General features: G+C 37.9%; 1 protein-coding gene across 5 annotated transcripts in view; it reads left to right on the top strand.

Moving 5' to 3' along the window:
* Positions 1 to 1,453: 1,453 nt before the first annotated feature.
* Positions 1,454 to 25,872, top strand: part of LOC127440229 (serine/threonine-protein kinase TAO3-like) — a 101,073-nt gene continuing 76,654 nt past the window's right edge. For 2 of the 5 annotated variants that reach the window (XM_051696718.1, XM_051696722.1), the window contains exon 1: positions 2,475 to 2,658. The gene's annotated coding sequence lies outside the window, so the exon portion shown is untranslated. Of the gene's footprint in view, positions 1,472 to 1,599; positions 1,960 to 2,474; positions 2,659 to 6,031; positions 6,155 to 25,872 lie in introns of those variants that run through there. The other 3 variants (XM_051696719.1, XM_051696721.1, XM_051696720.1) reach the window with 3 other exon arrangements.

A 25,872-nucleotide genomic window follows, 5' to 3' on the forward strand; every position in this document is an offset into this window, starting at 1 on the left:
TTATACTGAAATATTGATAGAAATGCTAACATATAAACAATCACACTGCGCCGACAACGTTCTCAGCTCTTCGCCCCTTTTTGTCAATGGTGGGTAGGCCGAGGCATCTGATTGGCGGAGGTGTTCGCCCAATGCATACTGGGAAATGTAGTTTAAATTGAGTGTACGCAAGAATGACATAAGGGTAAAGAAAGAAAGAGAGAGAGAGAGAGTGAGAGAGAGAGAGTACTATATTCTCCCAGCGCTTCAAATATATTTACTAGAATTCTCTTGTTCAGTCAAGGAACAGGAAGATTATTAGAAGTTGTCTGTAGGCTAAACACTACCACCTTTCAGTCTTTCAGTCATCATGCACTATCTCGGTCAGGTAAGCATACTGATGCCATTATGAAAAGACATATAGCAAAGGACATTTTCACCTATCATTTAGTGGCTTTTTTTCCACGTTTGTAATGGTTATTTTACATTGTGTTCCATTTCACACACTGGCTTGGGTGAGTTTCCATTTCATTCAAAGTGCCTTTCTCAAAGTTAAACATGTATTCACACACTACTTTTATATTATAAGTGTTTATCATCATTATTGTCATTTGAATAATCAAGACCTTAAAAAAAGGTAATGGGGTGAAATATATTAGGCTTATTATTGGGAAATAATAAGATTTGTTTTACAATGCAAAATAACAATTAATGACAAAAAAAATGTATTTAATAAATCATTTTTGACAAGCAAAAATGTATAGAAAAAAGCTAATGATAATAATAAAAATAATAATAATAATAATTGTTTGGCTACCAGATTCACAGGTAGGCATAACAGGTGTTTGACATGATATTCAACATAATACAAGAATAATACAACTTGCATGCATGCTTTAGTCAGGACTGCATAGTGCATCAATACTTGCATGTTATATCAACTGGTCAAGCGGAGTAATCTACATAAAACCCTCGTTTTAATCATCATTACACTAGATTATAATCCCATCATACCCTTTTCAGGGATCTGCCACTATGTCATCCTTTTGTGCCTTTATATGTACTTTCTTTGTCATCCGGCAGGTGGCGGCCTTGAGTTTAAAAACCGGTTGAGTCGCGAGATCGTTTGTCAATCCAGTTACCTTGTAGCAGGTACAATAGACCTTTTTCACAGACTGTGATGACGCGTTTCCGCCTTATTTATCATCGTAAATCTCGCAATGTTTTTTTATATTATACATTTTTTTCAATATTGAGTGTACATTTATAACATTATGCTTTGTGTTATATTACCATGGAATTAGATTTAAAAAACGAATTACCACAGCTGCGAGGGGGTTTCTATTACAGCTGCTGAAAGAGTGACAGTAGCCTAAATATGGCATCTTCTCCCATTTTACTGTCTTAATCCACCGCTCTCTATTTTCTTCCTCTTCTGGAAAGTCATTCAAACGTAATAGTGGATTTTTTATTTTGCTCTTGGAGCAAATGGGTAAGTGAAAATAATAATTTGCTGTGATCTCCCATTCACTGCTGTCCAAGTTTACCCTACAAACGTTCACTTCCGCGTTCCAAAACCCGGAGTGTGAAAAAGGTCTATGGATTTTTAAAAGCGTCAGATGCGTGTCACATCTTTGTGTCAGTCGTACGTGGTTTAGTATATCAATGCTGGATATTATAACATGGACTATCTGGACGTCTTATTATTTAGTAGACTGTTGGTGACGGACAGTCATGACGTCTGTCGAAAAGAAAACATATTGATGCGTTTTCAGGTGTAAGAGCTCCAAGACGTAAATTGCAATGAGTTCGGAACTTTATTCCCTTCATTATTACACCTTAAAAGGGCTACTGGAGAAATAAGGTGGATGTGAACTGCTCATCACTGAGGAGAGCGTTTGTTCCCCTGAGGACATTTGCTATAATAACCAGACTTCGATGGAGTTAGACGTGGATTAAAGATAAAGCTTTGCTGACTTGGTACGGTCGTTTCTTTTTTTTTACTGGCATTCACGTTTATTATGGCTTTGTGAACGCGTTTGTTTTGTTCATGTTGGTGTTTTATATTTGCGGTAAGTCGCACCGTCTATTTAAAGCGTCTTTATCGGATTTGGACTGGTGGCACTATTCGCGACTCCATAGATTGCATCTGCGCTCGATTGATTTTCCCTTAATGAATGGAAGACTTTATAAAGCAGAAAATTACTACATCTGGTCATGTGATGTATTATAGTGTGTGTGGTTAAACGAAATCTATGCAAGAAAAGATGCATATATTTTTAGGAGACTCAACGTCTTGACACATTTATTTATTACTCTTAAATTATTTTTTAAAATGGTTGTTTTTTTTTTTTTTTTTTTTGATTTTGTTTTTTCCTAGAAAGACAGATATTATTATTTAAAGGTTTATTCTGTGCTCCGGGTGCATGGACTGTGCATGTGTGAGCATACTGGCTCGAGAGCTCATGCACTTTATTTCCGTGTGCGCCTGTGGTCGCGCGCGCGTGTGTCAACTTCACTATATGCGCACACAGCGACTGTTCATTCAGGAAGTCAGATAGACAGACAAAGCGAACATGGGCCATCAAAACGTTTAAAAGGCTCAATTCCCGGCTGGATTGAAAGTTTTAGGACGGTGAATTTTTTGCTTTGAGCTCCGAGGCACCCCGAAGAGAAGAGGTAAGGATCATTCCCTATATTGCCATGTGTCTCGTGGATAGAACTTTTCACAATTTTGCGTGACATATATTCATGCACACTAATTTAAGAGTCATGCAAAAATAATTAAACATAACCAATAGTTGTTTAACGAAGAGCTCAGGATGTCAGAATGGAGTTTAATTAATTTACTTGCACCTGCGGCACTCGGTTCGCTAACCTAACTGATCTGAGCCATATGCCACCCAAACTTTCACTTCCTCTGCAGCTCAAAGTCCTTGTGCATTCGTTTTGTACGCTTAAATCAATATAACTAGCACATTAGTAAACAGTACATTGATTAATTTGTTATTTTATTTATATATACATATATAAGGGACTTAAAAATCATGGATCAATACATACAATTAAGTCGGTGCGCGAAGACGTGCTCCAATGTGAAGGTAGAGTGAAATAAGTGTGGTCATGATGGACATATTTAGAGAAGTGAGTGCTGATGTCAGGGCTGTTTCAGGGTGTCCGTGGCTCTTTTTCTCGTCTTCAACCCCCGCTCGTCATGTTCAGCTATTTTAAGCAGCGCATGCGGCGTTTATTCTGTGGATTGGAGATCATAATGAAATATGATGGTCATGAAGAGCGCGCGATATAAACATCTGTCTGTCTAGTGTCTACCGTTATTCGGAGCTGTCAGAGTCATACATGAACCGAATGTTGCATTTTGGGGCATTTGCTACTGGAAAAATATGTTGACTATCTGGGGCAGCAGGTGGCTTTTTTATAGCAGTAGTGGATTTAAAATGCGTTAGTATTCAGTTTCAATTCAGTTTGTTTACTTGGCAAACTTTTATTATAAAGGGATAAGGACAAGGAAATGCGATTTGCTTGGGTATTGTCTGTGTATTTACTGCATTTTGTCTTCTGTTCGCGATGGGTATTAAACATGAATGTATGTTTAATGTGAGAATATTCTGTGTGGTTGGGAGGGTTACTTTTGAAATGTATTCCACTACAGATTACAGAATACATGCTGTAAAATGTAATTTGTAACGTATTCTGTTAGATTACTCAAGGTCAGTAATGTATTCTAAATACTTTGGATTACTTCTTCAGCACTGGTAGATTTTTTCACTTATTTTGACTATAAAAACTCTGCCAGTACAGTAAGACAAAATACACATGATAAAAATACATTCTCTGAAAAACCTAAATATCTTATGCAGTGTTGTTTCTAAAACCAGATAAATCTTGTTTATCTTGTTTTAAGGATTTTTAGATAATTTTTGAATGGTTCTCCTGTAAAACTATCAAGAATAAAATGTTTGCCCTAATATCAAAGGTCTTACTAGAAAAAAGAAATTATGATCCAACATGAATTTTCTTGATAAAAAAAATACCTGGTAACATGTGCATGTAAAATGGCTAGAAATAGCATTTTAGCTTAGTGTAAAGCTGACAATTTACACAAGGTTTATTTCTATTTCTTGTGCTCCGAACTTACTTCAAACTTACTTCTCTGTCTGCTCGTATGAATGTAACACATCATAAGAAAGTGTTTCACCACTGTTCAAATGCACTTTGGATTGAATCATTTATATGTATAAATGTTTTCCAACTGAAAGGACTAAATATTAAATGAAACGTAAAAGTAATCTCTTCAGTAATCAAAATACTTTTTGAATGTAACTGTATTCTAATTACCAATGATTTAAACTGTAACTGTAGTGGAATACAGTTACTTATATTTTGTATTTTAAATACATATTCCCGCTACATGTATTTCGTTACTCCCCAACCCTGTCTGTGTGAGAATTTTACAATGACTTTCGGGGGTTGTCAACTTTTTTAATTTTTTTGAGTTTTTACATGCCAAAGTGGTCATACATGCCTGTATTTACATGCAATTGTCATAAAAAAATATTAAAGGAGCAATATGTAACATTGACATCAAGCGTTTAAAATGGGTACTGCAGTCCAAATTCAAAATATTGGAGCGAGTTTCCATGTTGTGCATGGATGCCACGGAGAATAGCGTGAAGCCTCCACACGCTCTATGTCTCTGCGGAAACACGCTCAACAAGCCACGTGATAAGATGCACGGATTGACGGTCTCAGACGTGGAGGAAACTGAGATTCATCCTCCGCCACCCGGATTGAGGCGAGTCACTACGCCACCATGAGGACTTAGAGTGCTTTGTGAATTGGGCATTCTTAAATTGGGGAGAAAAATTCAACAAGAAAAAAAGTCCCTTTGGAAGGGAATGTATGAGGTACATTTTAGGAGAGTTATAATGATGTAAAGAGAAAAGAAAATAGATTTTACAGGTGTACTTTAAGTCTACTTTATTTTAATTATATATTAATATAATTATACATATTATATACACTGCACCCATCTACTGAGTTACTTCAACTTAATTTTTTTAGACATTTCCGTTGAAGCAAAGAATTGTGGGTTGTGAGTGCCCACGAAGGATACACCTCATGCATCCTTCGAATTCCGGTGAAAGAAGGTCATATTCGAAGGCTGCATTTGAAGTGTCCTACTCGCTTTTATGAAAGGAGACAGCCTCGATGACGTATGCGGCCAACAAATGCGACCCCCGGAGGACGCAGCCTTCCAAACGAGACACAGCCACTATTGGGAAATGGGCAGTGGGCGGGATCACACAGGCCAAAACGCAAACAGAAATTCCGGCCTGGAATGGACATTTCAAATTAGAATATACTGGCTGTAGCATTGTTTTCGGAGAAGCCAGTATTTCAACTTAGCATGATTCCTAAATCTCTGATAACATATTATGATAATTTTATGCTTTAGTACAGTAAATATATTAAATATTGCCCGTATGTGACAACATTTATGACACGTACAACGTCATAAAATATCTTTAAAAATGCTATTTTACACAGCACTAAATGTTCAATTTGATATACCATCTCGGTAAGTAAAAAAAAAAAAATGATTGTATTCCTGTTTTTCACCAGATAGCGATTCTGACAAAGTGCTCATGTTGCAAGTTGCAAGCGTAACTTATTTTCGCGAGCGTCTATTTGGCTCCTGGCAGGGGTGGAGGTAGTGTCAGTGGATATTTGGGGCTTTGACCTCTATGGATATGGGGCCAATTGACTCGTATGACTCGTACGTCTTCTGTGAAACACAAACGAAGATATTTTGATGGAGCTATGAGGTGTTTTTATCCATACAATGCAAGTCAATGGGTCCCAAAACTTCAAGCTCCAAAAAGGACATGAAGGCAGCATAAAGTTAACCACACAACTAGTGGTTTAATCCATGTCTTCTGAAGCGATGTAATCGGTTTGGGGTGAAAGCAGACCAAAATGTCAGCAAATGCCAAGATTTATAGTGAAAAAGGACTTGCATTTTTGTCTGCAGGATTTTGAACTAATGAGATTTCACTGTGGGCGGAGCTATGCAGCATGATGCGACAAATAGAAATCAAGCAACTACAAAACATCTTTTTGCAGATGAAGCCAAAATGAAAGTCAACAAGAAACGGTATTCACAACCCATCGTAATGTGTCGTATTTCTGAGTGAAATAGGATATTCCAATTTTATTATTATAATTTTTTTTAAATAATTATTAATCCATTGGGAATTCATAAGTTGTATCTCTGTGATGTTTGAGGGTAGGGGCTGAAAAATAAGAGGGCTTGGTTATGTCAGCTGAAAACGAAAATCGTTATAGAGGCGGAGCAAGTTTTTACTTTTTAATGAAACATTACAAAGGCTACTATTTTTATACACAATAAGGCCAGAAATGTGTATTTATAAAGTAAATGGGGTCAATTTTGATTTGTTTACTTGAAAGAAATGTTCAATCAAATGCTTGATTTGTTCTGAAACAGGGGCTATAACAGTTACAATGTTGCATTTTCTGCATGGTTCGGTTCACTTTCACAAGTTTATATTTTAAAACGGACCAAAATTGTTAAATTACTAATAAACGTATCCATCATTAGTTGCTACGTTTATACAGTACCTGTGTCTGTTCTGCTACTGTCCAAAAAAAAAGGAAGCGATCATGAAAATCGACATGACCAACAGGTTCCAAAACAAATGCTCTAAACGAGCCAGGTGTGCGATTCATGAAGTAACATACCTTGTAAAAGTGTGTGATTGTGTATTTATCCCCTTGAGGCTTGCCGAAGAATGCGTATGTTTATATGCAGCTTTCAGTGAGTAAAGAAATTACGTTCAATAAAAGCAGAATGTTGTGGCTCTACTTTCTCTTGACATTTTAATGTAGTAAAAAAAGGCAGGAAAAGCACATGTTGACAGTATCATGGATTAAAATCAGTGTTTGTGATGATATGGAGCTGAGTGCGATGAAAATATTCATAGCATCTTGACTTCGTGTCAGTTACTCAGTAAAAGAAGAAGCTCATTGCTCATTTGATGTGAACACAAGATACCGCCTCAGCGATGGAATGATTTTTTTCTAACCATTTTTATGTGTTTCTTCCGTTGCTGGAACCATTAACTCAGCAGGAAGTCCCATCGGTCAAGTAATTAACGACCTCCCACTGAGACGCTAATGTGCGCTTCATCTCCCTCAGCCTGGCTAGCGATTAATTGTTAATGAAGCTCTCACCTGAAAATCACTGGAAAAATTGGCATTGTGGGGCTCCAGCTTTAGGTCGATTTAAAGCATGCTATTCAGAGGCACGCACACACTGGAAGTCATATAAAAAAAACGTAGTCCTCACTCACCGCACACTATATGTGGTTTCTTATTATTATGCACACTTTTTAAGCTCACTCTAGTCTAGAGTCGGTAAAAGACGAGCACAGTCCTAAAGTAGATCTAAAGACAGTTGCTCACACTCCAGGCCTTTTCAGGATCAATCCATGAGATTAGAAAGGCCAAATGGCTTCAATCATCTTGTCTTCATTATTCTTCAAGGTTTCAGAGGAACTCCAGTTAACAAATGTTTTAGATGCCAGCCTGCCCAAATCACCATCTCGGCCAATCTTAGTTCCAATAAAATATGAGTTAATGATGTAGTAGCTTCAAATGAGTTGACCACAGTCTGTGCGTACTGAGTTTTTGAGCTGACTTATCCTCCATCGCTCTTTTGATGGCAGAACAAGGAGTCAGTGAGTGGCCTAAAAACACCCAGCTCGTTATAATTAGCTTTTCTGATTATGCCTCACGGACTACTCCTCCCGCACAGTAAAGTGCCCAATCAATTCTTTCACTGCATTGCATTCCAGGTTTTAACATTTTTTTTTTTTTTTTTTTTTTTAAATGTTCGGTGAACAAGGCTTTGATGTTTCTGTGCACCACATGGAACGATCAAAGGAATTCTGAGGGCAACGTTAAAGGGATAGTTCTCCCAAAAATAAGTTCTTTATTATTTACTCACTGTCATGTCGTTCCAAAACCCGTATAACTTTCTTCCTCGGAACACAAAAGAAGAAAATTTTATGAATATCTGACCATCTTTTTTTTAACACTATTGCAATGGGTAGTGATTCACTTTCAAACTTTAAAAAGGACGTAAATGTATCATAGTCCATGTGACTCATGCATTTCATTCCAAGTCTTCTGACTTCTGGTATACGATAGGGTTTGGTAATAAAAATTCCGAAATGTATTTAGTTTTCAGTGAACCACGTGAACAAGTGAGCCACTCTCTTGAACGTTCAACAGACTTCAAGATTTTCACAAAGTATGACAGAATTGTCACTTTTGGGTGAACTGTTCCTTTAAAGGTGCACTCAGCAACTTTTTGTTTGTCTCATGTTGGACTTACAGTGACACCTTGTGGTGTGGATGCAGCATCATTCAAAATCAGTAGTTGTCAGTTACAGATGCCATTGTAGAAATTCACTTCACAATCAGCCATGATTAATTTAATCAAAGAGCAAAAGTGTCCAATAACAAGACGGTTACTGAGATTAAGCGAGTAGTATTCAGCTGGCCATGTGATTCTAAAATGGCAGCCCCCATGAGGGTGCCCCTCCCCCATGTAGAATAAAACAGCTTTTAAAAGGTTACTGATATGACTGGAGTCCTCATCTCATGTGAGTGGTCATGATTTTATACACATGTTTCAAAATTACAATTAATTTCTTTAGGGGTAAATCTTTTTTTTAATGTGGAAAAAAATACTGAGTGCACCTTTAATAATAAATAGATCTTTTTTTTTTTTTTTTGTACTTCACGCTAGCTAACCAAAAGTTAAATTTTCAGAACACAAAGATGCCAAATGCATGGTCGCAAATGCAGACATAAATGCTTGGCCAACGCATCTCAAGCAAGCAGCCCACTAAATGCAACTACAAATGAAATCAAGCTTGAGTAGCTATATTTGTGTTTATGTAGGCTATTGCATAGTTTCCGGTCTTAGATTTTTCAAGATGGGACTAAAGTCTAATGCCTGATCACTTACAAGGTTAGTGATTTGTCAAGATTTCTGCAATGCGCTTTGATATTAGATTGGTGTTATATTACATCCAATCCAATTAAAAGGCTTATCCACTACGTATATCTTCTTATAGAAGCCTGTCTTTAGGTTTGTCACAGCTTGTGGCTCGGGCAGCCTGTTGTGGAGAGAGCCGCCCATGTCCCTTGCCTTTTTGTCTTCAGAGACCCAGAACTTTTTCTTTCCCATTATCCAGCATGTCACCTCAATGCGTCTTTTGAAAAATGCATCAGGATGGGAGTAACGATGCTGGTAGTCAAACAGGACATAGGCCTGTCGCGAATATTAAATAACCGTCTGATCGCGGTTATTTGATCTAACCGCGATTATTGTGCACTTTAAATTCTAATCACATTTTAATGCCCGAATAAGGGAATTTTAAGGGAATGTACAGTATAAATGCCATAAACGGCGCATTTGTGTGTCATTCAGTTGAACTCTGGGCCGCACCGCTGATGTCAACTGGAGCTTCTCAAGCACTCTGATGTGCGTGCCGTCAGCAGAGGCTCGCGCCAAACTCCCGCAAAAATATAAACTTAGACAGTGAATGCAAAGCGCTCAGGTTTTACTTTAATTTAACGATCGTGTGATGGAAAATGTTCCTGGTCATATCGGGTTCATACACGTAGTGTTAATGACACGCAGTGACAGAGGAGAAGCACGCTTACTCTATTTCTGTGGATTGATAAAATGATGAAACAAAATCTCAAAGGTTTTAGTGAGAAATATGGCTCCTGGGTCTAATCAGAGAGCATTAAAATAACTTGTGAAAGTGAAGAAATTAGGACAGAATTATTTTAATATTGCATAATATAATAATTACAAATTACAAATTAAAAATAATTGCATGAGTTCCAAAAGCAACAGTGTAAATGTAAAATTGACCAAAACTAAGGTTGACCAAACAGGGACATATTTAAAGTATTTAGAAAAATGTTGATATTTAAAACATTATTTTTTATGTCATTCAGAAGATTTTTAAAGGCTTACAAGGAAATCATATTTCCCTATTTTATTATTTGATTTATATATTTTAAGTTAAAGGAATATTCTGGGTTCAATACAAGTTAAGCTGTATTGACAGCATTTGTGCCATAATGATTACCACAAAAATTCATTTTGACTCGTCCCTCCTTTTCTTTCAAAAAAAGCAAAAATTGAAGTGACAGTGAGACACTTACAATGGAAGTGAGTGGGGCCAATTTTTGAACGTCAAAATACTCACTTTCTCAAAATTATAGCCACAAGACAAACAACATGCAGGTAAACATGATTTTAGTGTGATACAATTGCTTACTAACCTTTACTGTGGAAAGTTATAGCCAATTTTACAAAATAATTGCCATGACGATCAGAGTTGTGTAAGTTACTCTAAAAAAGTAATGAATTTTTTACTACTAATTACATCATCTACAGTGTAATTAGATTACTGTACTAATTACTCTGTCTGAAAAGTAATTGCATTACTTATTACTAATTACTTTTTAAAACCCATATCAACCTCGACCAGATGAACAATACAAGGATAGACATGAAACTGTTCTTTTAATTCTTTCAAATAAATCATATAAAATCAAATAAATTATTCTTGAACTGGCCAAAGTATTTAAGGGGGCAGCGTTAAATTAAAAAACATAAATTTTAACATCAGAAGTTAAATTTCGATTTTAAATTCACTATTGTTTCATATAGAATTGTTCTATAGTCTATACAGTATTTATTGCTATTGCATCAGAAGTAACAGTAATTAAATTACAGAAAAATTAAGAGTAATCCCTTATTTTACTTTTTCAAGGAAAAAGTAGTTTACAGTAATTAATTACTTAGTAATGCATTACACCCAACACTTATGACGATGTAATGTCAAAAAACCCTAAAATGACTGTAAAAACGACAATTTACACAACTTAAGCCCAGTTAATTTTTGTGGCAATCAACATTATGCCACAAATGCTGTCGATTGAGCTTAACTTGTTTTGAACCTGGAATATTCCTTTAAATATGTAAGAATGAATTCTTAAGGTGTATGAAGCATACATACAGCTTAAGAAATATGACAGTTTATTTGACAATTAATCGTGAAAGCCCTAAAAGAGACAATTAATCGTCATAGTTCTAAAACAGACAATTAATCACCATAATCACAATTATCTGTTTGACAATTAATCGTCAGCCAAATTTCATAATCGTGACAGCCCTAACGGGGCAGCTCGAGAGTATATATGGCCTGGTAGGAAAGCACTTTAAAAATTAAACCACTGCCATAGGTCGTAATGTTCAGCTGTGATCAGCTTCAGCAAGGCTGCTCAAGATAATGTAAGGAATCTATGGCGATGACACTCACGTGTGCTGATTTTCATGACCGTGTTAAAAGAGACAAACAGCTCGGCCATATGAACACTTAAAAGGCACATGGCAAAGATGCTTTAGGTAATTGCGTTACTCCAGTGCATTCGCTTACTGATATTGACCATAGTCCCCTTGTGGTTTACAATAGCGGCCCTGCCACAGAAAGGTGGCTCTCAGGGTCACAGTACTGTAGGAAATAAAAGCCGCACTGTCATGCAAAAATATGCTGCTGTCAATTAGATCAAAAATGTGAGAGATAGATTACTGTCATTAAGTAAAATGGAAGGCACATATTTACTCCTTTATGAGTCCCTGTTCTGCCACTTTGAAGACATGTGACAAAGATGGCGTCGATTATATTATAATATTACAGCATGAGAGCGAGCATGTGCAGTATGTTGTTGTGATTTGGAACAGGTCCCCTGTTTCCCCCTGTCTGTTTGACAGACAGTTCTGTCGATGTGAAGGGAGCGTGAGGTAATGAGTAGTGTTCTATAAATCGTCACCATGCCCCCGTCTTGAAGCCCTCTGCGTGTTAGTACAGCACATCTGATGTGTGAAACAGTTTCATTTATGTTTTTCAGGTGATGGAGGTTTATTTAAAATATTAATGTAGCCAGGTAATTGAATGGATTATTGCTTTAATGAGACTGTGGCAACGGCAATACGATAAAACGCATGGATGATAGGTACATTTATTAACAAGAATAATGTTAACAAACCTTTCTTCTGTCAAGTAATTCTACAGTAGGCAGTATGTGGTTGCATTAAGAAATGCATTCATATAACATTCAGTCGATGCACAGTCACAGTACCAATATCGATTGTTTTACAGAGGCTTTGAACTTGGCCAATCAGAATTTAGAAGCAGAACGGTTCATTTTATAAAATAAATTAGAGGTGCATTGTAAGCCACGTATCTTTATTTATTATTATCGCTCATACTTAGAAATAGGGGTTTGTTTAGAACAAACCTCTTTTTCTAAGTTTGCAATAGCAATGCCCTGGCAACCGCTCACAAACCGCTCCCAACCCTTGCACCATGGCAGTAAGTTTTGCAAGGGCCAATAACATTTTCTTCTGAAAATGTACAAATCTAATTTAATTTTGTGGTTTAGTTTGTGATTTAAGGTTTGTATTGACATAAAGGACACATTTACAGTATAAACTAAAGGGCAACATCTCACATGCATATTAAAGGAATGTTAGGAATGTCAGGCTCAATAGAAGTAAACCACAATCGACAGCATTTGTAGCATAATGTTGATTGCCACTCATTATGACACGTCCCTCATTTATTTTTGAAAAAAGCAAAAATTGTGGTTACAGTAAAGCATTTACACTAGAATTGAAAGGGGCCAGTCCATTAAAGGGATAGTTCACCCAAAAATGAAAATTCTCTCATAATTTACTCCCCCTCATGCCATCCCAGATGTGTATGACTTCTTTCTTCAGCAGAACACATACAAAGATTTTTAGAAGAATATCTCAGCTTTGTAGTTCCATACAATGCAAGTGAATGGCGATCAGACGTTTGTAGCTCCAAAAATCACATAAAGGAAACAGAGAAGTAATCCATAAGACTGCAGTGGTTAAATCCATATCTTCAGAAGCGATATATTAGGTGTGTGTGAGAAACAGATCAATATTTAACCCTCTGGGGTCTGAGGGTGTTTTGGGCCCTGGAGAAGTTTTGACATGCCTTGACATTTGTCATTTTTTTTTCAGTTGCTTAAAAACATATTAAAGTCCGATAACACTGTATTCAGCACAAACTGGACTACAGTAATATGTGAACAACATGTATATACATGTTTGTATTTTTGAGAAAATAACATTTATGCGTGGTTTTTGAAAAATCAAACATTTTAAGTCACTGAAATAAGGCCATATAACACATACTAAACATTTGTTCACAAGATTTTTGTGAACTGGATCTTGTAGCCTAGAGTTTTTGCTACAAAAATGATGAAGATCATCCCGATCACTCATTCATACAAAACAATATAGTCATTTAACTTTTGTAAGACACTTTTAGTGTTAGAAAGGCCATATGTGAGGAGGCGTGGATGATCATGAATATTGATGTGATTCACACCTGAGGAGACAAAGACCCCTCCCCTGAGAGAGAATGAATTTGAGGAGACTTAATGATTGAATGTATTGTTTGTAGCTTATTCACAAAATCAAGTTTAAGTTAAAAGAAGTAATCAGACTATACATTTTCTTTACATAAAGACTTAACTTCAGACCTACACTACCGTTTAAAAGTTTTAGATCTGTAAGATTTTTTTATGTTTTTAAAAAGTCTCTTCTGCTCACCGAGGCTGCATTTATTTGATCCAAAATACATCAAAAACAGTGATATTGTGAAATATTTGTACAATTTAAAAGAACTGTTTTCTATTTGAATATATTGTAAAATGCAATTTATTCCTGTGATCAAAGCTGAATTTTCAGCATCATTACTGCGGTCTTCAGTGTCACATGATCCTTCAGAAATCATTCTAATATGCTGATTTTCTAATATGGGCATATTTACAGCACTTTTTACACATTTACACCCGAACAGATATTTGCAAGCACAAGCTTCATTGATGATAATGAGGCAGCATAAACACTAGTTAAAATATAATCTAAACATTCATATTATTTTTATATCATATTACATGTCATATTTATATCATACAGCATACAATTTAAATACCTGCTTTAGCCGAAACAACATTTAAATGTAACTAAATCTTGCCTATAAGGACATATTTCAAATGTCAATACTCTGAATCCTGGCTGGCAAGTCTGGAAATAGTCCAACTAGTAAAATATATCAATGTTTATATAAAATAGCATGTCAACTAATATGTAAGTAAAACTAAGTGACTTACTCATCTGAAACTGTATCAAGTCGCTCTTCAAAATGCAAACGTTCATTGGAGTCCCGCTCTTCTTCTGAGGAAAATGTGAACTCTTCGTCACTATCCAGGACCATCTGAAGCTTCCTCACCTGTGTAGCGTGCCATCTTCCAAACGTGCAGGAAAGTGAATGAATCTGATGATGAACTTGATGCTTTTTAAGGCACTGTTGGGGGCATTTACCATTTGCATTGATCGCCTCAGCACAATACCGTATGAACAGTGCCATCTGCCCGTGGGTGTGATCACATTAGGGATAATTAGCTGAGCCAGGAGAAACTGTACATCTCTTTGTTTCATACAGATTACATTGCAGGAGAATATTTGTTTTAAATTTGAGTTGTTTTATTTAAAAGTAGACATTTTAAGCTTTCTTTAGACATATGTTTCATGTTTTTGTGATAAATATTTGCGAGTTTCAGTTCATTTTTGTGACGTGTTTCAGAAAGATGCTCGCGGAGACAGAGACGGCTGAAAGCGCACCCTGTTTATTTTCTTTATTTTACAAAAGCACAAGGTTTTGTTGTTATTGTGAGTGTACACAAATAAAAGTAGACCCTTTATAGTCTCTAATGATGTCTTACAATTATCTGTATGCCCCAAAATTACTGTTGTTTCCGCTGTTATGAGGAAAAAATCCAGCAGGACGCGCCGGCGCATCCGTCGACCCCAGAGGGTTAAGTCTTTTTTTAAAAAACTCTAAATCTCCACTTTCACATTAAAATTCACACTGTTTCAAAAGTATAGCCGCAAACATAATTTTAGTGTGATGAAATAGGTGATTTACAGGCGTTATGATGTTAGCCAGATTTTTAAACATCGTCATGACTACAAAGTTGTAATACTGCATATAACTCTACACAGATACAGTTAGTAAGCAAATCTAATCGCACTAAAATAATGTTAATGCGTGTTATGTTCATGTCTTGAGGCTATACTTTTGAAACAATGTGTAGGTTATTTTAATGTTTCTGAACTGGCCCCATTCACTTCCATTGTAAGTGTAATATTTATTTACAAAGGGATTTCATGAGATTCTGTTAGAGTTTGACCTTTCGGGCTTGGCAACTGGATGGAATTTGTAAATCATCTCTAAACTGAGTTTGATCAACTTTTGAAAGTATCCGTTTTTGGAGTTTGCAAATCCTTTGCATGTATTGCATTACTGTAGGCCCACTGCACTTCAGCTCCATTAATCAGACACATGTTCTCATGGGGATGTGATGTAGTCCAGGCCAGCTCTCCCTCTGGAGCTTTCCCACTGGAGCTCCCTTGCTGGGTCACTGACAGCAGCTCTCACCACTGTGGAATCTTGAACTATCATATCCCATAATGCCTGTGTCTGTTCCAGTGTCAAGCTCTGCTCTATTCATATCAGTGTGATCTGATGCTTTTGCACGGCAGAGAAACATCAGGAGGAGGTCTTTCTCTCTTGCACTCAGGGGACTTCTCTCTCTCTCTCTCTCTCTCTCTCTCAATATCTGCCATTCATTCCTCCCCCAATGTGTTATTCATCCCTCTCGTACATGAAAGACATTGCTACAGCAAGGCAACAAATAAATGGAGCTATAACCCTCTTCGTGAAGGGAAGACACTGTGACTTGTACAGTTAGCTTGGTTTTTATGCCTTCTTTTGTCAGCCCAGATGCTTAATGATCTCCTCTCTCTGTAACATTTGACACAAATAATCTCATCCTTGTTCCTTATCACATTTGTGGCTGAACAATATAATCCAACAACAGACTTTTGTATTCTAACATACAGTATTACCAACTGGCTTGCTGAGTCCGCTGTTTCAGCACCTCTCACAGTGTGTACAGTTAAATAGCACATCAGGGTATAAATCAGGGAAAGCAGGGGTGACGCTGTCAATCTCTCTTCTAATCTTACCCTCAGTGATTATTTCCTGTTGCACATGATCATATCCTGTCTTACAGGAAGTTCTTCAATTGCACCTAACTATCATGTTTTGTTTACGGGATGCGCTGTGCAGTCATTTCATAAGAGTGAAGTTAGACTTGACCGAGTTGGACGCATGTTGACGGATAGCAGGAGATGATCAAATTAATATCCAGTATAGATGGGAATAAAGGAAAGAATATGTGTGACAATTTAGTAGTCAATTATACCTGATACACTTGATATTTTCAAAATTGGCTTGTCAGTGGATTGCCTGAATGATTAGTTGACTAATCTGTCAAATGAAAGTCCTGAAAAATAAAGTGCAGCAGTCGAGTTCCGGAAGTAAAAATCCCATTCTTTTTATTTTTAATTTTTTTTTTCATATAGTTAAAAATCTATTCCCAAAACGTATAAACATTTAAAGAAAGACCTACCTTGACTTTGAGGTTGCTAATCAGTGGTATATGCTCCTGTTGAAGCCATCAGTCCACGTTATGTCAACTTAATAATAATAACAACTATTGGTGGAATTCCTGGTGAAGAACTACACTCCCCTTGAATCCCAAAGAGAAAAATCCACCAATTGGAGAGTCGCGGCAGACTAACTGCGGCCAACGAGCTCAGCAGCAACCACCCACTCCCATGACCCATTGAATGATGCAATCGAGTCAGTCTCCCTACATTCTTAAACCACTATGTGTATCTTGTATCTGAATATTTTGCAATAAACTTAAATTATATTGTTTTAACACTTCCAGTATAATCAACAACTTAAAATACTTCTTTTTAGATATTTCTGTTGTTTTTAATTAGATTTTGCAATGCTTCCAACTAGGGCTGCACGATATGGAGGAAAAATGCGCTAAGTTGTTGGATAATGCGATATTCGATATGCAATACGATATTCCTATGATGTCGTCATCGGTGTGCGTGGAACATCGGAACCACCACCAATAAACTGAAGTTTATTGGAATAAAAAAATGACCGTCTACCTCAGTGATCATAAACAGAGTTGACTTTTGTTTCAAATTGCATATAGACTCACTGCATATAATATATACAGTTTTACCATTACCTATGTAGCAGATATTAAAATTCATATTCAAATATTTATATTTTTTCTGTAAGAAGCATATGAATATAAAGTAAATTTTACCATATTGTGGGATATCCTGAAATAGTCTGAAATCAGGCTGATGCTTCATGGGATTGTAGTTCATTCCTTAAAGATGGTAAGTACACAGTCTTGTACCTTTGTCATTTTGTATGATTTTCAAGTTTGTAATGTTGTGATTCACCCCGGAGCTTGTTGTTTTGTTTATGGCTAAGAATGCTTTTATGAAGACTATATAAAGAAATCCCTTTGTAAAAAATGAATGGGAAAAACACTTTTGGAACAAAGACGACTGAAAAAGTGGGCACTGTTGCACTCTATTAGGCTTTTTTTTTTAGGTTCACCTGACCCTGATCTAATACGTTTACAGAAGACACAGACATTCTTAAGTCAAAAAATTCTTAAGTATTCAGAGCATTGGAATATTTTTATCTACATATGGTGTCTAAAAAAACACTGCTTGTTGCGGGGATGCTCAAAAAAGCATGTGTGAGATGCAGCACAACGAAAGGCCTATGTCTGAATATGTATGGCTGTAGCGTTGTTGCTTTTAAAGGGGATGAATTTAAAAACTCTGGTTTTCCGATGGGGTTTTACCGTGCAAACAGCTAAAGCACAGCTTGCTGCCAGAATGCTTATTAAAGCACTGCTGCTAAATATTTATTTTTTTTAATCCCCAAAAATTCTTGATAAAGTGTTCGTCCTCACTAAGCTACTTGTTGGTTGTTGAATGATCGACTTGTTGGATGATCGACTAGTTGACTATCGTGACTCATCCCTACCAGATCTGGAATCTTTGACCTACTAGAAACATTTGGCCTACTTTTTCAGACACACCAGACCCTTGGTTTCACATGTGTGTTTTGGGTCTTTTTTTGGATCCAGTGACCCTTGTGCAGTGAGGTTCTGCTACCACACACAGCGACATGTTCTCGGGGGAACGGTGAGTCAGGGGCATAAGATGAAAGCTCTGCCTTGTCAGGATCATAGCCATCGCTCGCTCGGCCTAAAGGCACTTCTAACACAGCAAGCGCTTATGGCAATGACATATTCCACTTACCTTCACAAATGTTAAAGAAACCTGACAAAGTGTGCTTGAGGGGGGATGGAGGTTATTTATTTAATTTTTTTGTCCCATAAGATTATTATTATTATTATTATTATTATTATTATTATTATATTACATTGGTTAAACTAAAGGGACAATTGACCCAAAAATAAAAATGTATCATCATTTACTCATGTCTTTCCAGACCAGTATGACTAATTTTCTTTCTTGGAACATAAAAGGACAGTTATCACAGGCTGTCAAACTAAAAAAAACAAAGTATCATAAAAGTAGTCCATACTACTCATGGGTTCTAGTATATGTCTCATTAAGTTATACTTTAGCCTTGTATGAAGAACAGACCAAAAATTACAGTTCGGAAATTTGCTAAAAATAGTTCTCTCTGTCGCAGGTCTCAAATCTCATTTGCATAAATTTAAATATACCACTTGAAGACATGTTGCCAGGTTTGACGTCAGTTATGCTAAACGCCATTGTTTTTTGTATGCCACATGACCAATTGTGACATGGCAGGTTTGAATTTGCGGAAATGCAAATGAGATATGAGAGCTAGAGCAGAGGAAGATTTTTTACTTAAATTTTTATCTGTTCCTCACACAAAACTGAGGAATATAATCTAATACAGTATAAACTGCATTCAGAAAGACATTTTGTTATGTTGCATCCTTATGCTAAAATGCTTTAAATATTTTTTTTTCCACATCAATCTACACTCCATACCTCATAATGACAAAGCAAAAACCAGATTTTTGATAACTTTGCAAATTTATTAAAAATAAAAAACGGAAATATCAAATTGACATAAGTATTCAGACCCTTTGCTTTGACACTTGAAATCGAGCTCAGGTGCATTCCATATCTCTGGATCATCTTTGAGATGTTTCTACACTTTGATTGGAGTCCACCTGTGGCAAATTCAATTGATTGAACATGATTTGGCAAGGCACACACCTGTCTATATAAGGTCTCACAGCTGAAATGTATATCAGAGCAAAAACCAAGCCATGAGGTCAAAGGAACTGCCTGCAGAGCTCAGAAACAGGATTGTGTCGAGGCACAGATCTCGGGAAGGCTACACATTTTTTTTGGCTGCATTGAAGGTTCCCAAGAGCACAGTGGCCTCCATAATTCTTAAATGGAAGAAGTTTGGAACAACCAGGACTCTTCCTAGAGCTAGCCACCTGACCAAACTGTGCATTTGGGGGAAAAGGGCCTTGGTAAGAGATGAACAAGATCCCAATGGTCACTGATTGAGCTCCAGAAGTCATGTGTAGAGATGGGAGAAACTTGCAGAAGGACAGTCATCACTGCAACACTCCACCAATCTGGGCTTTATGGCAGAGTGGCCAGACAGAAGCCTCTCCTCTGTGCAAGACGCATGAAAGCCTGCTTAGAATTAGCAAAAAAGCACCTAAAGGACTCTCAAACTGAGACACAAGATTCTCTGGTCTGATGAAACGAAGATTGAACTGTTTGACCTCAATTCCAAACATCATGTCTGGAGGAAACCAGGCACCGCTCATCACCTGTGCAATACCAACCCAATAGTGAAGCATGGTGGTGGTAGCATCATGCTGTGGGGGTGTTTTTCAGTGGCAGGGACTGGGAGACTGGTCAGGGTTGAAGGAAAGCTGAACGCAGCAAAATACAGCGATTATCCTTAATGAAAACCTGGACCAGAGCAGTAGGGACATCAGACTGGGCCAAAGGTTCACCTTCCATCAGGACAATGACCCTAAGCACACAGCCAAGACAGCGCAAGAGTGGCTTAGAGCCTGACTTGAAGCCAATTGAACATCTCTGAAGAGACCTGAAAATGGCTGTCCACAGACAGTCCCCATCCAACCTGACAGAGCTTGAGAGGATCTGCAGAGAAGAATGGCAGAAAATCCCCAAATCCAGGTTTGCAAAGCTTGTCGCATCATACCCAAAAATACTTGAGGCTGTAATCTCTGCCAAAGGTGCTTCAACTAAGTACTGAGTTAAGGGCCTGAGTACCTATGTCAATGTAATATTTAAGTTTTTTCGTTTTAATAAATTTGCAGAGCTATCAAAAATCTGGTTTTTGCATTGTCATTATGGGGTATGGCATGTAGATTGATGTGAATTTTTTATTTTTATTTTTTTTTAAAGCATTTTAGAATAAGGCTGCAACATAATAAAATGTGAAAAATGAAGGGGTTTGAATACTTGCACTATATTTATTAATAGTGATCTAATGTACTGTATATACATATTAGAAGTTTCAGAGCAAAATATTCAAGATAGAATTTGTTGTTGGGGTCACGTGACGCCATGCGAGGATCGGACGTGTGAACGGTGAGCTTTGAGCACTTTGCTAGTTTTAAAACTTTTAATGACATAAACTGGTGAGATCCGATACACTCTATCCCATAACTGTTCTAGGAAGACAGTGTGTCAAAGAATTCAAAATCCTTGTGCTCTGGAGACATTAAAAGACACTTACGTGCTCAAGCTGACGCCCCTGAGCAGGCCGCGAGCCTGGGAGTCGATTTAGACGGAGAAGTGTGGGAAATGCAGCGAGAGACACTGAACATGTCGGCAGTGCTAACGAAGGTCGTTGCTGACTTGGAGGATCTTCACTGCCATGGAGGCGAAGTTCACTGAGGTGGTTACAAGAGTGGGGGATGTCGAGAAACGGATCGATTATCTGTAGTCATCGGAGAGGGAATTATCTGCTAATCCGCTAGCGACCAAGGTGGATTTGGAGAGTGTCTGGGAGAAGTTGGAGGACATGGAGAACTGTAGCTGGCGGAATAACGTCTGTATTGTTGGAATCCCTGAGGAAGCAGAGGGACAGGATATGGTGAAATTCCTGGATGGGCTCTTTCCGAATCTGCTCAACATAGCAGGCCATAAACTGGAAATTGTGCAAGCTCACAGGGTTCCTGCTCATCGATTCACAGAGGGAGACAGGCCCCGATCAATTCTGGCCAAATTTCTGAGATCATCCAATAACGATCTTGTTACACGAGGCGAGGAGTAAAGGAAGGCTTTCTTGGAAGAACCACAGCATTTTCTTGTTCCCAGACTTTGCGAATTCGACGAGAGAAGCGTGATCGATTCAAGGAATGCAAGAAACTTTTACACCAATGGAAGGTCGCTTTTGCACTGATATTCCCAGCCAAATTGAGAATAGATGCTAAGGATGGCCGTAAAACTTTCACATGCCCACAGCAAGCGATGTCCTTCATAAAGTCAATGGAGTGAGTGGGTCATCTTGTTGTACTCATATTGCAGCCATGTGGACCAGCTCACTGAACATTCGCTTGACTGTTTGAAGAATCTGCGTGTTCTTTTTGTGCAGGTTCCGCCTAGCGGCTGGAATTTATTTTGTAGAGTGTCACACCTTCAGGACAGTGTTATGGATGAAGCTACACACTCTGTGTTTATTGCATCTATTGGCTGGAGTTTGTTTTATAGATTATTTTTTCTGTGTAATTCTGTCTCACAAAATTTGTATAGAAACACCGGACTTGAGCAATCCGACGGCAAAGTTGTCGCAGGGGTTCTCGTAGGCGTACATGGACTGTTTGAGTTTGGAGGGATGGACAGCAGTTGCCGCTGTCGTGCATGGGATTAATGTGCACGTTTTTCTTTTTTCTGGTTTTTTTTTTTTTGTTTTTTTTGTTCTAAGGGATGATCGGGGTTTGATTGTCACACTAATGTTGATGAATGTGGTCTTTATAATCTTGTTTTTGACACACTATTTTTTCTTGTATGTCAAAATGTCAAATGTTAATATGAGTGGATTGTCTCTCTCCACGTGGAATGTGAATGGGTTCGGGCACCCCATAAAAAGAAGGAAGGTTATTTCTCTTCTTAAGCATAAGAAATAAGATATAGTGTTTCTTCAAGAAAATCTTTCTCGGCAGGAAGCTGAAAAATTTGGAAAGATATGGGGTGGGCATTTTTTTTTATAGTGCTAGCTCGAGTAAAAGCAGGGGAGTCATTACACTGATAAGTAAACATCTACAATTCAAATGTCTCAAACAGAGTAAAGATAAATTAGGAAAAGTCATTATTGTTTTAGTTGAAATTCAGGGACAAAGTCTTATTTTGGTTAATATTTATGCATCTAATGTTGATAATCAGGGCTTTTTTATAGATCTTGAAGGGATGTTGTAAGCCGCTGGCACCCCTCATGATATAATATTGGGAGGAGACTTTAATCTTTTGATGGATTCAGTCCTTGATCATAGTGAAGCAAAAGTGTGCAAGCCCCCTAGAGCAACATTGACACTTCACAGGATGTGTAAAAATCTTGGTCTAACAGATATTTGGAGACTTTTGAACACATCTGGTAGGGACTATACATTTTTTTTCATCAGCCCATAAGATTTACTCTAGAATAGATTTTTTTTTTTTTTTTGTATATGAGTCCCTCATTTAATCTGTCATTGATTGCTGACTTGGAAACATTTTATTCTCAGATCACGCCCTGGTGTGTTTAGAGGTGTTGCCACTTCATATAGTTGGCGCTTTAATGTATACCTTTTGCAAAATCCTGAATTCCAACAGAGATAAAGGCTGAAATAAATGTCTATGTGGAGATCAACTGGTCCTCAGTATCCTCTGTGGGCGTGGCTTGGGAGGCACTTAAGGCATTTCTTAGGGGCCGGATCATACAGTATGCCGCATTCACCAAAAAATCCCAAGCACAAGAACTCGTGGAATTGGAAGGGAATATTAAAAGTGCCGAGGCAGAGCTGAAGCACCGAATGTCATCTAATGGCCTCAGAGAATTGACCCGATTGAAATACAGATATATTACTATTTTGTCGCGGAAGGTGGATTTTTGGCTATTCAGGGCAAGGCAGTCATACTTTGAGTCGGGGGACAAAGCAGGGAAGCTTCTGGCTAGATATATAAAACAGAGAGAGTCTTTATCTACCATTCCCTCAGTGAAATCTGCTGGTGGTGAAATATTTACCTCGGCCACTGATATTAATAATGCTTTTAAAGAATTCTATCTCGATCTTTATAGTTCCACATCTTCATCTACTGATGAGGATATTATTATTATTATTATCCTATATTATCCTCATCAGTATTATTATTATCCTATATTATCCTCATCAGTATACTTTGTGGAACCATTAGGACTTCCTAAACTGTCGGCTGAGCAAAACAATTCTCTTGATTCTGAGATCCTTGATCCAGCTAGACGTTAAAATATTGTCAAAAATTTTGGCTAACCGATTAAGTGTAAGGAAGTGGACTCTCTGAAAGAGACGGGAGCCGGTCAAACATCCAACAAAAGACACTATATTGTCTGCACTTTTCAATGTAACAAAGACATTCAACACCACTGCTTTTCAGCAGCACGAACACACACAAACAGGGTGCTTTTCATCTCCACATAGACATACACAGCTTCATTGCATTGCTCTCTCTCCCGGAGTCTCTCTCGACTGCAGCTCTCATTGCAGCTTTATCCCCCACTCGCCAACACCACAATCACCAACAGCTGGGCGGGATCATTTGCTCCAGGTGTCCATCCCGGCCTTGCTCCGCACAATCGTTGCTCGGCCCACCCTGCTCTCCACATAAAGTTATGAAATCTCTTATACATATAGATCAGGTAGGGTTTATTCAGGGCCATAGCTCTTCTGATAAAATTAGGCATTTCATCGATATCATTTGGTCAGTGGCGAATGATCAGACTCCGGTCGCTGCCATCTCACTTGACGCCGAAAAGGCGTTTGATATGGTAGAATGGGATTAGCTTTTTAAGATTTTGGAAATGTACGGGTTCGGGAATACTTTTATTGTTAAGTTACTTTTTAGACACCCGGTAGCAGAAGTACAAACAAATGGATTAATTGCAGATTATTTTACTCTGGATAGGGGCACCAGGCAGGGTTGTCCTCTTTCCCCATTATTGTTCTGTCTTGCCCTGGAGCCATTAGCAGCCGTGATAAGAAAGGAGGATGATTTTCCAGGGGTGATGGCGGGAGGTGTGGCACATAAGCTTTTGCTTTATGCAGATGATATTTTATTATTCGTCTCTGACCCCACTAGATCTATGCCTTGCCTCCACAGAATTATTCATTCCTTTTCTAAGTTCTCAGGATACTGAGTTAATTGGTCTAAATCCGAAGCTTTGGATCTGACAGCGTACTGCCCAGTAACGGCTTTTCAGCCGGGTGCCTTCCAGTGTCCCAAACAGGGCATTAAGTATTTGGGTATTTTATTCTCAGCAAATTTGTGTGATTTTAGTTAGTTAATTTTGACCCTTTAATTAAAAGGTTTTCGAGCAATGTGGGAAGGTGGGCTTCATTACATTTATCTATGACTGGGAAGGTTAATGTTATTAACATGAGTTGTATTCCAAAATTCAACTACCTGCTACAATCTCTCCCTATAGATGTACCCTTCTCTTATTTCAAGCAATTTGATAGCATTTGGAATGGTAAACTTCCCAGATTACATTTCAGTAAGTTGCATAGGCCGATTGACAAAGGTGGGCTAGGCCTACCCAAGATTTTGTTTTATTATTATGCATTCGGTCTCAGACATTTGGTCCATTGGTCGCTTCCACCTGAGAGAGCCCCTCCCTGGTTTTGTATTGAACAGGAAGTTCTTGCCCCTATTTCGCCATTGCAAAGCCTTTCTATCAAACTATCCGGAGAAGTTACACCCTGTTATCTCGCATTTGCACACGGTATGGACAAAAGTGTCCAGAGTGTTTAATTCAGACATTTATTTAAATGTTGCTTCGAGCATATGGCTGAACCCAAAGTTATGTATTAATAAGTCCCCTTTCTGCTGGACAGAGTGGATTGTGAGGGAGGTTAATACGCTCTGTGACCTATATGAGAGTGGAGTGTTGAGATCCTTTGAAAATATGGTTCAACATTTTGGGATTCCTAGGTCTCAATTCTTCATGTATTTACAGCTGTGCCACCTGCTCTGTACTATTTTTGGGAGTAGCATACACCCCCCTAGAGCAGCAGATATTCTGGGAGTGGTGATTACTGCTTTTGGAAAAGAGGCATCATGTATTACTCCCAGCTAATTCAGAGTCTGGGGGATGGAGCTTCAGCTTCTCTCAAGAGATTAAATATTTCTCCCATAAACTTGGTATTGGAGGAGGGAGTGTGGGCTAGGATTCTAAAAAACGTCAAGTCTGCATCTAGAGATGCAATGGTGCGCCTTATGCAATTTAAGATTTTACACTGATTCTATTGGACCCCCTCTAGATTGTATAGGCTTTGTCTTAAAGACACACCCACCTGCTGGCGATGCCAATCAGAAGATGGGGACACAAACAATGTTTTTTGGTGGTGTTAAGATCCAAAATTTTTGGTTGAGGGTTCAGAATTTTATGTGTGATGTTTTGGTCTCTCAAATTTCATTTTGCCCCAGACTCTGTATTTTAGGTAATGGGGCGGTCATTAATATAGGGGATA

This window comes from Myxocyprinus asiaticus, chromosome 4 (genome assembly GCF_019703515.2).
Source record: "Myxocyprinus asiaticus isolate MX2 ecotype Aquarium Trade chromosome 4, UBuf_Myxa_2, whole genome shotgun sequence".
In the NCBI taxonomy this organism is placed as follows: Eukaryota; Metazoa; Chordata; class Actinopteri; order Cypriniformes; family Catostomidae; genus Myxocyprinus; species Myxocyprinus asiaticus.